The sequence below is a fragment of the Amphibalanus amphitrite genome, unplaced genomic scaffold (assembly GCF_019059575.1).
Source record: "Amphibalanus amphitrite isolate SeventyFive unplaced genomic scaffold, NRLGWU_Aamphi_draft 000084F_arrow, whole genome shotgun sequence".
NCBI lineage: Eukaryota > Metazoa > Arthropoda > Thecostraca > Balanomorpha > Balanidae > Amphibalanus > Amphibalanus amphitrite.
Genome location: NW_024881580.1, coordinates 103,499 through 118,002, shown reverse-complemented (window position 1 = coordinate 118,002; position 14,504 = coordinate 103,499). Strand labels below are relative to the sequence as shown.

General features: G+C 47.8%; 1 long non-coding RNA gene across 1 annotated transcript; it reads right to left on the bottom strand.

Annotated features, from left to right (window-relative positions):
- Positions 1 to 2,228: 2,228 nt before the first annotated feature.
- Positions 2,229 to 4,388, bottom strand: LOC122379768. The gene is made up of 3 exons (XR_006256228.1): positions 4,306 to 4,388; positions 3,454 to 3,638; positions 2,229 to 3,032 (listed from the first exon to the last, which is right to left on the bottom strand). It is a non-coding gene; the product is annotated as an uncharacterized LOC122379768 (long non-coding RNA).
- Positions 4,389 to 14,504: the final 10,116 nt, after the last annotated feature.

Sequence of the window (14,504 nt, the reverse complement as noted above, 5' to 3'; positions counted from 1 at the left end):
ACGCCGACTGCGGCACGCGGCGCCGGTTATAATCCCACCGCTGAATGTTACAATTACTTGAACTTTATTGAACTTAATTTAAACACGAAGGTAGCACTGTAACCGCTTACTAATGCTCAAAACTCTCGGCCACACAAGCCGGCCGCCCGCCGCCACACAGGTCCGTCGCGAGAAGGACAAACAGCGCCTCTGGCGGCCGGCCGACAAATTACGATCAGCTGATCGACAAAACTGGGTCACCGGATCGGCGCGCGACGGCCGATCGTCAGCAGCGGCAGCTGATCCACAACACCGGTAAGGGCCCTCAGAGGCCGGCAAGTAGCCCTCAGAGGTCGCCAATGGGCCCTGAGGGGCCGGCAAGGGGCCCTCAAATGCCGACAAGGAACAATAAAAAGCCGGTGTGTGGCTCTTATGGAGAGAAGTGTGGCTATTCGGAGCACATAAGGTATTCTTTCGAGCCCTGTGGGGCCCTTCTGAGTCGAAAATGCCAGCGTGGACCCTCAGCCGCCAATTGGCGTCGCATGCGACGCCAAGGGGCCCTGCAGGCCCCTCGGGCCCGAGAGGCCCCCTGATCCGATGGGGGCACGTGCCCCCTGCCCCCCCCTCCGGGTACAGATAGAGAATGCAATCGGCGGTGCGGGACAACAATTGCCAAATCGTTCCTTCTCCCGTCGCGAGGTCGCCCATCCGACCCATATCCCAAGATTGTCAACCCTGGGGCTCGGGTCGGCAATGTATCGGCAAGGAAATCAGCTTTAGGTGGGTAAAAAAGTTATTAAGGGTCATAAGTTGTCGTTACGTTCAGTAATAACAACGATGAAGTGCCAAATGTACCCGACGTACGGCTTGGAGCCGGGCGCCGCGCGGTCTCCACCAGTGACGTCACGCTAATGCTTAGCGACCGGTCCATTGGAAATTGCGGGATGATTCTACCTCTCTTATACGGCCTTGGGTGATAGCAGGCTGGCACGGTCCGCCGACATCAAAACAACGGTGCGTCAGCTGATTATTGGTCCTCCGATTCAGGAGAAATTATTAACGCGGGAACGCCGGCGCTAAATAAAGGCGGTAGGATTCACGGCTTCGCATGATCGTGTGCAATATTTTTTATAGTATCAAGCGAAGGGTATTGCTGGAGTTTTGCAAATAAATATTTTGTTCTCAGTTTGGCTATGCGATCGTGAACACTTTATTATCATAGATACATGAGGCGAAGATTATCTTTATGATCTACCACGATTCGTGGGGCTGACTAGTACCGACGGGGATCCCACAAACACGACGGTCACATTCATTAAGCATGATGTACGGCGTAAAGCACCACAACTCGGCCCCAAAAGCGCAACCTTCTGAGATATCTTATATTTAGTTTCAATGCTGGTACTGGTGCAGTTTCAATGCTGGTACTCTGCTCATTTCTGTTCAATGAAGTTATTTCTCGCTTAAATGCGCCTCACATTAATCGTGTGCTGTGCTCCACAATCATTGCGCCGCGCGCTCTTCCTTCTTATCGGCCCCCTTGAGATCGTATCCATCAATATCTATTTGCTTCTAAGTTCTAATGACTTGTAGAGAAACAATTTTAGAGCGTTTAACAAAATAATTGCATAACGAGCGATGGGAAAAGCCCAATCGTCCAACTCATAAAAAACTTTGGGACACAAACAACTGGAAACTGTTGGTAGTTGGTACTTTCGCGCATAGGCGGCGGAACGGGGAGGGCACCGGGGCACCGTGCCCCCCTTTGATTTTGGCATTTTAACAATGGGCTCTAAGGGCGTTACATGGAAAGAATGGGACCAAAAGTCGGCAGTGCCCCCCCCCCCCCCCCCCTCCCCTTCCCCAGTTGAGCTGGGCGCAGGTACTAAATAGCATCAAAGGAAATCCTATATTCATCTCGCCGCATTTAAGCGCACCAATCGAAAGACGACAGCGTGACCGCGCTGACAGGCAATCAACCTGGCCACATAAAACTAGCTAGTGCAAGGAAGATGTCTATATAAACCACTGGACCATGCAAAGCGTTCAGTAAATAAAATACGAGTAAAGATGACGCGTTTGAGGGCAGACTGGCCAAACAGTGACGTTACACGCGGATCTCAACACTGCACAACACATTCATCAAAAAAGATCTCGTGGATCCCTATATACGTCATAACTAGCCCTAGTACGTGGGTATATAGCCATGGACGTAAATGGCCGGCTTAAGGCACAGGATCCCAATTGTCATCCCCATTACGTGGTCCCCAGAAGTCGCCAGGCCGAGAGCTAATGGCAGTTAAGCACATCTTACACGTGCCGACAAACGTGACACAATGAATCCAATAATGAGTCCGCTAATAAGCCTGCCTAATTCTGCATGTAGGCTGCTATTTACCACCACGGCGGAAGGCTAAAACGCATCCATACAGCTCAACATAGGTGTCAATTTCCGCCGGGTTGGGGGTGCTCAAGCTCTTTAGATTCCCCGCCGGCTCGGCTGGCTTGGCTTTGGAGCCCCAACAGACGGTGCGGGTCAAGGTCACCGCTAAGGCAGCGGCGGATTTGCTGCGCCCGGGCAGTGGGCACCCTCAATTCGGTGAAAATCGACACCCATGCAGCTTAACATGACAAAACGCTGCATACAAGCGCACGTCCTCGCATTTAATTGACGCATTTAACTGCGTCACTAACCTCGTACACTGTACAACACTGATGAGATGACTGTCCGAAGGAAACTGCCGACTTTGGCTGGCAACATTCAGGGTTGGTGACTTATGTACTGAGTTCGGCTGGCTGACAGCGATGTGACTTCAGGACCGGTTGATGAACGGGCCATCCTAGCCCCATACTACAGGAGCCCAGCTGGTCTTGGCGAGCGGCGGCGACTGGACGAGGCTGGACCCCTACTACAGGAGCCCGCTGACGAGCGGCGGTTACTGGACGAACGGGTCAGCCTGGGCCCTGGACCCCTATTGCAGGAGTCCGGCAGGTCTTGGCGAGCGGCGACGACTGGACGAGGCTGGAGTCCTACTGCAGGAGTCGAGCTGGTCCTGTCGAGGAAATAGTTCACCTTTAACATGGGATTTTAAACTGAGATAGCAGTCTGATAGAGCAGATTTGTGTATGCCTTATATTTGAACCGTTTGAGATATTCACCTTTTATCAGTGAATATTGGTGCTTAAATTAATGTTCTAGTGCTCATTTACAGCAAGCAGAAACCTCTTCAACACACACAGTGGCCAATCAGCGATGAGAGCACTTACAGGAGCAGAATCCCTTGCAGCTGATAGGTTGTTCAGCTGTAAGTGTTCATAACTCTAATCATTAAAATAATGAAATCCCTTTAGAAGAAGTGTGTAATTCCAAGTTAGAATACATTTAAATTTTATTCGTCACATTTTTAACACACCTTTTTAAATTTTATTTATCAAGTTACTCACAGAAGGTGAACAATTTCTTTTAACACTTACCTTGCTTCAATGGTGACATGTAGCTCTTGCAGCAGAGAAGGCACAGCATTTGGCTGCAACTTCAAATATTTACTTGTTGCTATCAATTATTCAGTTTTGAAATGCATACAGGTAGGTACAATGAATCTTGGGTTCTCCTGTAAGAATGCCGACCGCAGAAGCAGAAGTTCATCCAAAGCTTGCGCCTGAAAAAGGGCCAGGTTTAATTATCATTATACCATAATCACATTTATGCCTAATTTGTAAGAAATAGGTTTAGGTTAGCAGAAATAGGTAAGGTTTTGACTAGACCCCCTGGGCCCTGGGTCACAACAGGAGATGACCCCCGTGATTGGTGGGACCACCAGGCACCAGCACTGGCACAGTCCGTTCTGACCACCGCACACCTATCAGCCACATTTAAAATGCACTACACTACATCCCCCACCACCTGACCACACCAGACCAAATCTGCACCGCGCTACACAAAATCCGCACTGCACCAAGCTAAATCCACGCCACACCAAAGCCTCACCAGCCGGACAAGCCAGCACAGACAAGATCTTGTCGAAATTGCCATGCTTTGCAGAGTGCATACTGGCCTACCTGAACCTGACCTTACCCAGCATATGAGCCTGACTGTCCTTAGCACTGGGAGCTCATTGAGACCAGGCCCCACAAGCCTAGTGGCCTCCTGAAACCTGATTTCCATATGGGGTGAGCTATTTAAGAATGGTGATCGGATATCGAACGTGAGACAAGACAGCAATGAGCAGTGGGCGGTTCATGCAACCATAATCATGTTTCCTTACCACAGTCAAAGCAAAATCAAAAATAGCTACCTATCGAATTCAAATTTCACTGGAACCTCACCTGCATGGATCTTAAGTGAAAGGATCTTGATACATCTGCACGAAAGATACATCTTGATCCACTCATCTCAATCTTGTTTTTCTGCATCCAGGGCATGCAACACTTCTGGTCAAGGCCGTATATAGGGACACGCCTAAGAGCTGGACTTTTTGATGACGTCTTCGGGTGACGTCATGTCGTGTGTGACGTTTCGTGAGCAGGTAAGGAAAAGTCACCACCGCTGGCGAACATATTGGTGCGGTAAATGGCAAACACAAATGCTGCGCAGAAAAGACAAATGTGTAACTTCAGTCAACATTCGTTCGGACGACAATGTCAAGGCGAATTTAGAAGTTCTTCATGCGATTGTTAGTTATCTGTCGTGCTATTTTAGTATGATTGTTATTAGCAGTTGATTTGTGAAATGTATTATCAAAATCAATGTTTATTGAACGCAGATTCAGTTTATTTTCAGATGTACCTAGGTCCTAGGTACCCTTACACTTCACTCATCTCAAGCTGTTCAAACACCCTTAACAAAGTCGATTAAGATGAAACGTTGGGTATAATTTATACTGTGTTTCCTCTGCATTATTAACATATTCATCATATATACAATATAAGGGCCACATGCTTTTTACAGGGAGACATGTCAGACAGCCCAGTAGGATGAGGCTTCGTCAAGCGTCATTTTTAGCAAAGCCTTCCTTGCTTAAAATCCAGTCTGCAAAACATGGCAGGGCTTACACTTTGGCTTACACTTGACTCCCAGCTGTTGTGTCTTTGCTATGCGATGTTAAACATATAAAACATCTTACTATTCATGTATGCGCCATGACTCATGTAATCTTTTCACAGCCAAGATGCTCCTAAGGTACTGGGAATGTGGGGAGTGCAGCAGCATCAGTGCAGCACCGATGGTTGGATGCGACGGCTGCGATAAATGGTACCACTTCCGTTGTGTGGGACTGACTAAGGAGCCAGGTAAGCGCAAATGTTTTCTGTCTTAGTATTTTTGTTGCAGCTCTAGTGATCAATGAAATATTTTCCGCACTGTTCAGCCAAACATGTATTTCAAACAATCTGCTTCCCAACCAAGGGCGTCGCCACAGGGGGGGGGGACGGAGGGGATCTCGTCCCCTCCACTTTTTAAAATTCAAACATTACGCCTATGGCGTTGCATGTAAAGAATCGACTTGAAATGGTCCTCGTCCCCTCCAAAATGGTCAATGTCCCCTCCAGTTGTCGCACCGTGGCGTCGCCCCTGTTCCCAACTACACAAATTTAGTCAAACATTGTGCCAATATGGAATTTTCAGGTTCAGTTGAATGAAATAGGAACAATGATAATTGTAGATTACTATACCTGCAAGAGAGGAAAACAGAATACATTGTATTGCTTGTCCTTCACCGATACTGTTATTTTTCCATTTCTAGAAACACCGACATGGCGATGCAGGTGGTACTGCCTGGTGAGGCCGCGGTCTCCGGAATCGCCTGCAGACGAAGTCACCTGGCGTACATCTGCACATCACTTGCAGCAGTGGCCAGTGAGGCCTGCTGACAGCGTCTGGCAGTGTCGGCAACGTGCCAGCCAGCTATCTGGAGTCCTGCTCACCGCAGGTCGCCGACAGGAGGGGCGACGCATCGTCTCCGAGGTCGCCTCAGCAGCAGTGAGACCCCACTGGCCGTCTTCTTAGGCTTCAACTAGATTGCGAACAAACTATGCTGAGACAACGCCCATGACGTGTGATCCGGTACCGCTACCGCACTGCGTGCCTGTGCCCGCCGTGAGCCGCTAGTGCATGGGTTCGACCATGAGAATATGTGTTTATGTTGCTTTTACTATTGTTTATACGTTGAAGTGACGAATTGTTTATTTTTCGCAAGCCTCCGCTGTCCGGTTGCCTGCAGCTCCATGCAACGCCAGCTGTACTGTTGTTTTAATGTTGTCTCTCCGCTCAGCTGTATTGTTGCCTCTCCGCTCAGCTGTATTGTTGCCTCTCCGCTCATAACAACCTATGCTGAGACAACGCCCATGACGTGTGATCCGGTACCGCTACCGCACTGCGTGCCTGTGCCCGCCGTGAGCCGCTAGTGCATGGGTTCGACCATGAGAATATGTGTTTATGTTGCTTTTACTGTTGTTTATACGTTGAAGTGACGAATTGTTTATTTTTCGCAAGCCTCCGCTGTCCGGTTGCCTGCAGATCCATGCAACGCCAGCTGTACTGTTGTTTTAATGTTGTCTCTCCGCTCAGCTGTATTGTTGCCTCTCCGCTCAGCTGTATTGTTGCCTCTCCGCTCATAACAACCTATGCTGAGACAACGCCCATGACGTGTGATCCGGTACCGCTACCGCACTGCGTGCCTGTGCCCGCCGTGAGCCGCTAGTGCATGGGTTCGACCATGAGAATATGTGTTTATGTTGCTTTTTATACTATTGTTTATACGTTGAAGTGACGAATTGTTTATTTTTCGCAAGCCTCCGCTGTCCGGTTGCCTGCAGCTCCATGCAACGCCAGCTGTACTGTTGTTTTAATGTTGTCTCTCCGCTCAGCTGTACTGTTGCCTCTCCGCTCATATATGACACCCTCTATATGAATGGCACTACTGATTGTCACATCCACTGTCCGTATTGTCCGTAGTGGTGTCTACGCCCATGTTAATACAGCGTGCAGAATCCAGATTCTATTGAGGAGAGTTGAGCCAAGTCACGGCATAGGCTCGGGGAGAGAGCAACGTGGAGGCCCACTGCCCCTTCCTCGGCCCCCACTGGGGGCGCCAGCCACTCCAACTTTTGACTGGATGTCAAGAGCGTCGCCACGAGGGGAACGAGTCGCCGGCCAGCCAAGGTAGCCAACGGCGTGTGAAGGTTGCCTGACCTCGAGGAAACTGAGATGGCACCAACGGAGGTTTTGTTAAGTAGGCGACCAAAATTCGAGCGGCAGCAACCTGGGCACCTTCACAGATAGCAGTGCCGCGTATCAGGGCGCCTTCGACGTTGAGCTGGGCGCCGATCAATCCACTATTTTTCGAGCAGGTCCATAGATTTCCGTCCTCAAAAGTGCGGGGATATTCCCCAGTGTTTGAGTTGGATGGGACTATAGTGGCGTTTACACCGACAGGAGATTCCTATTGCCGGCTGTGGGAAACTACTGTCGGTGTAAACGCCATTCATATTTCCTGCGTCACCCCTGTGGGGACGCCCTTACTCCATGGTGCCGAGCTTATCAATTTGGATATCAACGGAATCAAAATCTCTTATCGATCGATGAAGAACTAAATTACCCCGACCCGGAGAGCATCTTTGGAATCAAAGCAGTAGCACATGACGCAACACTTCAGGCAAATAAATCCTTCTTGTCTGAAATAAAACATTTTTGTATTGATAATCACGTTTTATAAGCAATGGTAGCAAGATTCTCCATGTATTTGGTGTAAGTGATAATTTAGTAGCAGATACTTACCGTCGCATTTCGTTCATTTTAATTAATAATTTATATTGTCAGAACTAGCAACATGTCTCATCACTCAACAATAATTACAAAAGTGAAAAAGAAATGATAAATTGCTTATATTTTGGTGAAACTAAAAATTAATTCAGCACATATTTTTTTTACAGCGTTGAAGTCCAGCTCCAAAGGACAGCTGACGATCGTAGCCGAGCAGGCTGTTTGGTACTTCTTCACTACTTCTTAGAAGTACCCGTTAGTACCGATCATGTCTCACATAATAAGCTATTGGAACAAAAATATCCATGTTCTTCTAATTATTCTCCTTTCACACTTTAAATAAATACTTTTGAAATGCATTTACTAATAAATTTCACAAAAATGGCTTGAAATTTTACAACGTCAAAATACTTATTTCAATTTCCACCATGAAACCACCACTATATTACTTGCTTACAGAACCGTGCGTACAGTGCGCGCAGTTTTATCGTGACGTCAGAGGGTGCTTCCTCAGTGGCGCCCCCTGGCGGAGAACGCGTGCAAAAAGTCCAGCTCTTAGGCATGTCCGTATATAGGACATCGCTTCTGGTATTTTTGGCACCACACTCGACTGCTGAGCTCAAATGCAAATTTGGATTGCAATCACGGTCATAAAATACTGAATATTGAATCGCAATGTATGTTCAGTCGATGTACCCCTCGTTCGATGTCTCTCAGACGACGAAGATTGTACGTCGTCCGGCCAATCCCGTTCTAGATCAACGGGGGCTCGGCTGCAATTATGGAATGTGATTGGCCGAATGGCGTAGAATCTTTGTCGTCCGAAAAACATCGAACAAGAGTAATGTCGCTACTGCGCCATTGTTGCATCGAATTCGCCCCATAGAAGCACGTGTTAACTCTCTCCCATAGGGCCCTGGGTTGACTCTCTCCATAGGGTCCTGGGTAAACTCTCCCCTTGTCTATTTTCTTTAAACGGGGATAGTTTGGACAACAAAATATTTTCGACCTCAAAAAAAATAAAACTTAATTTTTGATGTACCTCATTGATGCAAAACATCAGAAAAACATTAGAAATTAAGTCAAAGAAACCGATTATTTATAAATGGACAGCTGACGGCATGCCTCCCGTGTCCCCTGGGCCCTGTTTCACCGGTGATAGCAGCACGCTGCTATCACGTTTCGCGAGCTGACGTCATGTCATGACGCCATACTGTTGACGTGATGGGCAGTTCCAGCGCACGATGGCCGATGTAACGGAAGTTGGCACAGATTCAGCACAGATTCAGCACAGCACAGATTCGGTAGGGGGAAAAAAGGCCCCGGTAGAGGGAAACCTTTATGACCCGTTTTCCCCTAGAAATGACGTCACAAAGAGGTAAAAATGGGTATCAATCGAAAGCTCTCGTTTACCCAGACACAGTCCTGCAGGAAAATTTCAATTTTTCCCCATAGGAAAGTTTGTACGGGAAAATCAAAATTTTGGGTCAATGGGGGGTCCCCCCCGATTTCGTTCAAAATCGGCACACAGGTGCCCCACCACCAGCCGAGAAACTTTCCCCAAAACGGTCCCCGTTGCATTGACGTTTAAGGCCCGTAAAGCCCCCTAGACTCGTAAAATATCCGTAAAATCGCCTTTGTACGGACAAAAAGTGGTGCTATGGTAAAAATGGGTATCAATCGAAAGCTCTCGTTTACCCAGACACAGTCCTGCAGGAAAATTTCACTTTTTCCCCATAGGAAAGTTTGTACGGGAAAATCAAAATTTTGGGTCAATGGGGGGTCCCCCCCGATTTCGTTCAAAATCGGCACACAGGTGCCCCACCACCAGCCGAGAAACTTTCCCCAAAACGGTCCCCGTTGCATTGACGTTTAAGGCCCGTAAAGCCCCCTAGACTCGTAAAATATCCGTAAAATCGCCTTTGTACGGACAAAAAAGTGGTGCTATGGTAAAAATGGGTATCAATGGAAAGCTCTCGTTTACCCAGACACAGTCCTGCAGGAAAATTCCACTTTTTCCCCATAGGAAAGTTGGTACGGGAAAATCAAAATTTTGGGTCAATGGGGGGTCCCCCCCGATTTCGTTCAAAATCGGCACACAGGTGCCCCACCACCAGCCGAGAAACTTTCCCCAAAACGGTCCCCGTTGCATTGACGTTTAAGGCCCGTAAAGCCCCCTAGACTCGTAAAATATCCGTAAAATCGCCTTTGTACGGACAAAAAAGTGGTGCTATGGTAAAAATGGGTATCAATCGAAAACTCTCGTTTACCCAGACACAGTCCTGCAGGAAAATTTTACTTTTTCCCCATAGGAAAGTTTGTACGGGAAAATCAAAATTTTGGGTCAATGGGGGGTCCCCCCCGATTTCGTTCAAAATCGGCACATAGGTGCCCCACCACCAGCCGAGAAACTTTCCCCAAAACGGTCCCCGTTGCATTGACGTTTAAGGCCCGTAAAGCCCCCTAGACTCGTAAAATATCCGTAAAATCGCCTTTGTACGGACAAAAAAGTAGTGCTATGGTAAAAATGGGTATCAATGGAAAGCTCTCGTTTACCCAGACACAGTCCTGCAGGAAAATATAACTTTTTCCCCATAGGAAAGTTTGTACGGGAAAATCAAAATTTTGGGTCAATGGGGGGTCCCCCCCGATTTCGTTCAAAATCGGCACACACGTGCCCCACCACCAGCCGAGAAACTTTCCCCAAAACGGTCCCGTTGCATTGACGTTTAAAGCCCGTAAAGCCCCCTAGACTCGTAAAATATCCGTAAAATCGCCTTTGTACGGACAAAAAAGTGGTGCTATGGTAAAAATGGGTATCAATGGAAAGCTCTCGTTTACCCAGACACAGTCCTGCAGGAAAATTCCACTTTTTCCCCATAGGAAAGTTTGTACGGGAAAATCAAAATTTTGGGTCAATGGGGGGTCCCCCCGATTTCGTTCAAAATCGGCACACAGGTGCCCCACCACCAGCCGAGAAACTTTCCCCAAAACGGTCCCCGTTGCATTGACGTTTAAGGCCCGTAAGGCCCCCTAGACTCGTAAAATATCCGTAAAATCGCCTTTGTACGGACAAAAAAGTGGTGCTATGGTAAAAATGGGTATCAATGGAAAGCTCTCGTTTACCCAGACACAGTCCTGCAGGAAAGTTTCACTTTTTCCCCATAGGAAAGTTTGTACGGGAAAATCAAAATTTTGGGTCAATGGGGGTCCCCCCCGATTTCGTTCAAAATCGGCACACAGGTGCCCCACCACCAGCCGAGAAACTTTCCCCAAAACGGTCCCCGTTGCATTGACGTTTAAGGCCCGTAAAGCCCCCTAGACTGACGTAATGACATGATGTGGAGATGGAATTAAATTGATGAAATACTAGGACTTACTCCACAAGGAGATCGAATGGGTCGGAGCGCTTTCAATATGTATTATACATATCGTCGTCAGCGAATCAATAACGGGTCGAATCGAGTCGGGTATCGAAGGGGTTCGGGAGCTGCGCGGCAGAGCGATCACATACTATTCGAATTATGCATTAAAGAGAATAAAAAACACGTGAGAACAATCATGATACACTAGCTGCTAAAATGAATTAAAAAGGGGTGCTAAAATGCATAAATGGCACGTATAAAAATACAATAAAGGGGGGGGGGAAACAGGATACCTATGGTGATAAAGACTGAGTAGAAAAGACTATACAAAAATGAGTGCAAAAACTGTAAAAGGACGAGTACAAATATAAATACATACAAAGGCCGAACTAGACGTAAACACTACTGACAAAAACGGCGGATTATCGGCAGCCAGCGGTCATGCAGCAGGGCACCCGAGTTCCTGTTCACGTTTGCGTCATTCGGCGACACCAGGACGGCTTCACGCCGACCAACAGTCCGAATATAGGCCGATTCCAGGAGAAGTCGCATCTGGTGATGACTGGCTCGATTCAAGATCTTGATGGCATCGAAAGCAGGTGAGCAGTCTCTATGGGTACTGAAGGCCGATGTAGGCAAGGGCCCTACCAGCGCCACCTAGCGCGAACTCACACCCGGCGCCTGTCCGAGTCTCTGTTCCGTTTGCCGGCCCCCTGTTCTACCAACTCAAACGGGAGGCCAGCAAGATCGGGATCCAGCTCGTCTCCAAGCCTTCAGTCACCATCGGCTCGCTGCTCTGCAGCAAGGCTAAGCACCATCTGCCTAAGCTACAACAGAGCAACGTCATCTATCGGATCGAGTGCTCCTGCCAAGTGGACGGTGACCCAATGGTCTATATCGGCGAGACAGATCGTGAGCTGGGCACGAGACTCCGAGAACACCGGGAGAGCTGGACTGGAGCAGTCCGCTCGAGAGCCAATACATCGGCCTTCAGTACCCATAGAGACTGCTCACCTGCTTTCGATGCCATCAAGATCTTGAATCGAGCCAGTCATCACCAGATGCGACTTCTCCTGGAATCGGCCTATATTCGGACTGTTGGTCGGCGTGAAGCCGTCCTGGTGTCGCCGAATGACGCAAACGTGAACAGGAACTCGGGTGCCCTGCTGCATGACCGCTGGCTGCCGATAATCCGCCGTTTTTGTCAGTAGTGTTTACGTCTAGTTCGGCCTTTGTATGTATTTATATTTGTACTCGTCCTTTTACAGTTTTTGCACTCATTTTTGTATAGTCTTTTCTACTCAGTCTTTATCACCATAGGTATCCTGTTTCCCCCCCCCCCTTTATTGTATTTTTATACGTGCCATTTATGCATTTTAGCACCCCATTTTAATTCATTTTAGCAGCTAGTGTATCATGATTGTTCTCACGTGTTTTTTATTCTCTTTAATGCATAATTCGAATAGTATGTGATCGCTCTGCCGCGCAGCTCCCGAACCCCTTCGATACCCGACTCGATTCGACCCGTTATTGATTCGCTGACGACGATATGTATAATACATATTGAAAGCGCTCCGACCCATTCGATCTCCTTGTGGAGTAAGTCCTAGTATTTCATCAATTTTGCCCCCTAGACTCGTAAAATATCCGTAAAATCGCCTTTGTACGGACAAAAAAGTGGTGCTATGGTAAAAATGGGTATCAATCGAAAGCTCTCGTTTACCCAGACACAGTCCTTCAGGAAAATTTTACTTTTTCCCCATAGGAAAGTTTGTACGGGAAAATCAAAATTTTGGGTCAATGGGGGGTCCCCCCCGATTTCGTTCAAAATCGGCACACAGGTGCCCCACCACCAGCCGAGAAACTTTCCCCAAAACGGTCCCCGTTGCATTGACGTTTAAGGCCCGTAAAGCCCCCTAGACTCGTAAAATATCCGTAAAATCGCCTTTGTACGGACAAAAAAGTGGTGCTATGGTAAAAATGGGTATCAATCGAAAGCTCTCGTTTACCCAGACACAAACCTGCAGGAAAATTTCACTTTTTCCCCATAGGAAAGTTTGTACGGGAAAATCAAAATTTTGGGTCAATGGGGGGTCCCCCGATTTCGTTCAAAATCGGCACACAGGTGCCCCACCACCAGCCGAGAAACTTTCCCCAAAACGGTCCCCGTTGCATTGACGTTTAAAGCCCGTAAAGCCCCCTAGACTCGTAAAATATCCGTAAAATCGCCTTTGTACGGACAAAAAAGTGGTGCTATGGTAAAAATGGGTATCAATCGAAAGCTCTCGTTTACCCAGACACAGTCCTGCAGGAAAATTTCACTTTTTCCCCATAGGAAAGTTTGTACGGGAAAATCAAAATTTTGGGTCAATGGGGGGTCCCCCCGATTTCGTTCAAAATCGGCACACAGGTGCCCCACCACCAGCCGAGAAACTTTCCCCAAAACGGTCCCCGTTGCATTGACGTTTAAGGCCCGTAAAGCCCCCTAGACTCGTAAAATATCCGTAAAATCGCCTTTGTACGGACAAAAAAGTGGTGCTATGGTAAAAATGGGTATCAATCGAAAGCTCTCGTTTACCCAGACACAGTCCTTCAGGAAAATTTTACTTTTTCCCCATAGGAAAGTTTGTACGGGAAAATCAAAATTTTGGGTCAATGGGGGGTCCCCCCCGATTTCGTTCAAAATCGGCACACAGGTGCCCCACCACCAGCCGAGAAACTTTCCCCAAAACGGTCCCCGTTGCATTGACGTTTAAGGCCCGTAAAGCCCCCTAGACTCGTAAAATATCCGTAAAATCGCCTTTGTACGGACAAAAAAGTGGTGCTATGGTAAAAATGGGTATCAATCGAAAGCTCTCGTTTACCCAGACACAAACCTGCAGGAAAATTTCACTTTTTCCCCATAGGAAAGTTTGTACGGGAAAATCAAAATTTTGGGTCAATGGGGGGTCCCCCGATTTCGTTCAAAATCGGCACACAGGTGCCCCACCACCAGCCGAGAAACTTTCCCCAAAACGGTCCCCGTTGCATTGACGTTTAAAGCCCGTAAAGCCCCCTAGACTCGTAAAATATCCGTAAAATCGCCTTTGTACGGACAAAAAAGTGGTGCTATGGTAAAAATGGGTATCAATCGAAAGCTCTCGTTTACCCAGACACAGTCCTGCAGGAAAATTTCACTTTTTCCCCATAGGAAAGTTTGTACGGGAAAATCAAAATTTTGGGTCAATGGGGGGTCCCCCCGATTTCGTTCAAAATCGGCACACAGGTGCCCCACCACCAGCCGAGAAACTTTCCCCAAAACGGTCCCCGTTGCATTGACGTTTAAGGCCCGTAAAGCCCCCTAGACTCGTAAAATATCCGTAAAATCGCCTTTGTACGGACAAAAAAGTGGTGCTATGGTA